Source organism: Nannospalax galili, unplaced genomic scaffold (assembly GCF_000622305.1).
Source record: "Nannospalax galili isolate Female #2095 unplaced genomic scaffold, S.galili_v1.0 scaffold292, whole genome shotgun sequence".
NCBI classification, from domain to species: domain Eukaryota; kingdom Metazoa; phylum Chordata; class Mammalia; order Rodentia; family Spalacidae; genus Nannospalax; species Nannospalax galili.
This window is the reverse complement of record NW_008332663.1, coordinates 2516945-2521611: the sequence shown is the minus strand read 5'-3', so window position 1 is coordinate 2521611 and position 4667 is coordinate 2516945.

Below are 4667 nucleotides of genomic sequence, written 5' to 3'. Positions count from 1 at the left end.
TGCATGCAAATATAGATTTTTAAATGAATCTCAAATTTTCCTCAGTATTTATTGTAATGTTTCTCTTTTCACATCTAATTAATTTACATTCTTTATTTGTTCTGGTTGATTTGACTAAAGGTGAGTAAACCTCTTTAATTTTTTCAAAGCCAATGATTTATATTAATGATCCTTTGTTCTGTTATTTTGTATTTGCTTTGCTTTGTTTATTGCTGTTTTTTTCTATTTCATTAATTTAAGCATAGATTTTTAGTTTTTCCCTGTCTCCTGTTTTGGGATGAAGTTTATTCTTCTTTACTGAATGCCTTAGAGTGCATCATCATGCTATTACTTTTAAACGTCTCCAACTTTTTATATAAATAATGCTATAAACTTTTCCCGTAGGACTGCCTTCATTGTGTCAGCTAGATTTTGGTATGCTTTGTATTCATTTTCATTCACTTGTAGTTTCTAAATTTCCTTTTTGATTTCTACTTTGATCTAGTTTCAGTAAATAGTATTTTGATTAGTTTTTGTGAGTGAACTTTCTGTTGTTGCTGTTGTTGCTAAGTAACTTAATTCTTTTACCACCAGATAGAATGTAGGATATTATTTCAATTTTCTTATATTTCTTTGGACTTCTTAAGTGTCAGAGTATTTAACTGACTTAGGAAACAGTATCATGAGCTACTGAGAAGAATATGTATTCTTTAGTTTCTGTGTGGAATGTTCTATAATGTCTGTTAGATTTATTTGATTTATGATGCTTTTTAAAAATACTTTATCTATTATTTTTATTTTACGTGTATGAGTGTATTACCTGCATGTAGGAAGTTCACCCATGTTGTGCACTGTAGGCAGAGGTCAGAAGAGACTTTCAGATTCCCTTTAATTGGAGTTACAGATGGTTGTTAGCAACCATGTCAGTGTTGGGAACCAAACCTGGGTCCTCTGCAAGAGCAGCCAGTGCTCTTAACTTCTGTACTCTCTCTCCAGCCCCTATGATGATTTCTATCTTACAGAGATTATTCTGTTTAGTTTTGGTCTCAAAAGCCTATTGAAGAGAGTAGAGTATTGAATTTACCCATTATCACTGTGGTGGTTTCAATCTATAATTTCAGATCTAATGGTGCTTTTCTATGAATTGGAGAATTGCACCTGTGTTTGGTGCGAGTACATTTAGGATTGTAATATCCTATTGGTAGTGGTTTCCTTCAATGCATGTGAAATTTCTTTTACTTTTGCTTTTGACTAGTTTTGGAACGATGTCCATTTTTTCAGATATTAGAATAACTCAGTCTTCTTGCTTCTTGCTTCTGTTTACTAGGAATATCTCTTTCTGTCCTTTCATCCTAAAGTACTGCTATCTTTTATGGCATAGTATACTTCTTGGAAGCAGCAAAAGATGAGTTCTGTGTTCTAATCCAGTCTGTTAGTCTGAGTATCTTTACTAAGATATTGAGAAAACTATTATTGAAAGTTCTTATTTAACAATGTGAATTATTTTATTGTGGAGTTTTCTTATACTTTTTTCCATTAACTATCTAGAATATTTTATTATTCCCTGTGCTCTCTTGGGTGTGTTTAACTTTCTCTTCTGAGCATGGACAAGTTTTCATTATTTTTGGTGGAGCATCTTTTTGGCACAGGGTCTCCCTGTAGCCCCAGCTATCCCAGAACTCATATGTAGACCAGGCTGGCCTTGAACTGATAGAGATCCACCTGCCTCTCCCTCCCAAATGCTGAGATTAAAGGTATGCACCACCACGCCAGGCCTGGAAAAGTTTTCTTTATCCTTTGATTATAACTGATATTTTTGCTTGGTATAATAGCCTCAGATAGCATCTTAATTCTTTCATGAATTTAGAACATCAGACCAAGCTCTTCTTTTCTTCACTGAAATGTCATGTATTATTGTGATGAGCTGCATTTTACATGTGATTTGGCTGGTGCTTCTCTCTTCCAGCTTTCTATATCCTTTCTTTGCTCTATTTCATTTTGATTATGTGATTTATAGAGTTTTTTTCTGGTCTATCTAGTTAGTGATCTGTATGCCTCCTGCATCATGAGGTATCACCTGTATTAGATTTGGAAAATTTCTATGATTTTGCTAAAAATATTTTCTATACTATTGAAGTATTGTTTCCCCATCCTCTTCCTCCTCCTCCTCTTCCCCTTCCTCCTCCTCTTTTTTCTTCTTCATCCATATCTATTGTTTGTAATTTTAGTCTTTTTATATTACTCCAAAGTTCCTGCATGTTCTATTCCTGTTATTTTTTATATAACATTCTCTTTGACATAGTGATAAAATCTATCTTCATGTCTTGAAGCCTTGATACTCTTTCTTCCACTTGATCCATTCTATTAGTGACTATTTCCCTTGAGTTCTTATTTTACTGTTTGAGTTTCCCATTTAAAGTTTTATTTCATTTTGACTTTCCTTAAGCAATTCTATTTTCTTTATTAAATGCTATTTTTATATCTTTTTTGCATTCTTTATTTGGTTCTACATAATCCTTCTGATTTCACAAGTCATTTAATGCTCAAAAACAAAAAAGTCAATCAAGGAGGAAGTAGCATATCTAATCAGTTGATTTTGAGGTTTTAGATTTATTTTACTTCTTTAATTTTCAAACCTTAGTGTTACAAATCAGAATTTTTCACTACATTTCTCTTTTCTTCAAATAGTTTTAAATGAAAGAACATTTGATTCATGGTATTATGGTCCAATGCTTTGTGTACTCTTAGACTTCATTCTGAAATTTGTGCATATTGTCTGTGAATTCTTTGAACATATTTATAATTGTTATCTTGAAAGCATTGTCTTATGCATTTCCTAGGTTCCTGTTATCAAAGAACAGTATGAATGGGGTAATAGTTACTATATTAGAAACACTGTCTTGGTTATGTGTTTTTATGAAGGGATAGACATCTGGATCTAGGTCATTTGTGGCATTTCTTTTTTTCTTAACTTTTACGAAAACTATTGAGATTTCCATACATATACACAAGGTGTTTTAATCAAATCCATGCCCACTTCCTCCCCTCCAACATTCCCCCCTCTGAAGAGATAATCCTAAAATATTTGAGGGATTTGATAAGCACTCCGAAATACTTTTGAAATTTTGGCCTTTGGATCAGAGTATGTTATTAACAGGGCCAAGGACGTTTTGACTTTTATCCAAGAAACTGGCTGCATTTCTTTGGGGTCTTTGTATCCGAACTGCCTAGCCAATTCCTACCCCCTATTCTTATCATGCTATCCTCTGAAGGGATTTTCCAAATTGCCAATAGGGAATAGGGACACAGGCCTCTCTGGCTTCTTACATGCTGAACAGGAATGCAGGGTGAGGCAATTGGAGTATCCCTTCAGTGAGTCTATCTAAAAGTTTCCCAAATTGCATAACTCTTGTCTCTAAGGGGAGAATAAAGTCCTTGAATCCTGAATAGGAGATGAGAAGGAGAAGTAAAGGCCAGAGTAATTAGCATTACAATAGCTAGACAGGGAACTAAAAAATGTCAGAACAGGGCAATTTCAAATGTTCATATGAGAGTCCATTGGAATTTCTTGACAAAGGCTTCCAAAAGCATCCCTCTATTGGTATCTTCCTCATTTTTCTTTTGTCTCCCAAGGCTGGACTAGTTGGCTGGGAAGAGTGACTGGATATTCAGGTGAGAGTCCAGTGACCCTGCTTGGCACGCCTTTAATGAATGAGATCAACTGTCTATGTTGTGACTATGTTTAGCAATCAGGCTCAGCTGAAGTCGTGATGATGGTAGGTATTTCATGCAGAAAGGACTGCTGGATAGCATCATCTTATTAAAATGACCTGGAATTAAAAGGATTTGGTGCTAGGAGCCACATATGAGGGAGAACATATGTAGTCATTAGTTTTCCTGAGTCTCTGTTACTTCAGTTAGAATAACAGTTTCTAGATTCATCGATTTACCTGCAAATTTCATTATTTCATCTGTCTTTACTGCTGACTAGAACTCCATTGTGTAAATATACCACTATTTTGTTGACCACTCGTCAGTTGAGGGACACTTAGGTTACTTCCATCTCTTAGCTATTGTGAAAAGAGCAATGACAAATATGGTTGTACAAGTGTCTCTACAATAGGATGAGTTCTTTGGGTATATGCCAAGGAGTTGTGTAACCGGATCATATGGAAGGTTCATTTGTATTTTTTTAAGACTTCTCCACAGTGTTTTCCATAAAGGTTGCACGAGTTTGCAATCCCACCAGCAATGAATGAGAGTTCCCTTCTCCCCACATCCTCGCCAGCATTTGGTGTCATTTGTTCTCTTGATCCTAGCCAGTCTGATTGGGGTAAGGTGATACCTTAGGTTGGTTTTAATTTGCATTTCCCTAATTACTAATGATGTTGAACACTTTTTGAGATGTTTCTTAGCCATCTTTATTTCTTCCTTTGAGAACTCTCTGTTTAGATCTTTAGCCCATCTTTTAATTGGGTCATTAGGTTTCTCAATTTTTTGTTTTTTGAGTTCTTTATATATTCTGGATGTAATCCTTTGTCAGATGTGTCACTGGTAAAGATCTTTTTTCATTCTGTGACTTTTCTCTTCACTTTATTGATTATTTCTTTTGTTGTACAGAAGTTTTTTATTTTAATGAAGTCCCACTTGTTAGTCGTTGACCTTATTTCCTGAGGAAATGCTGTCCG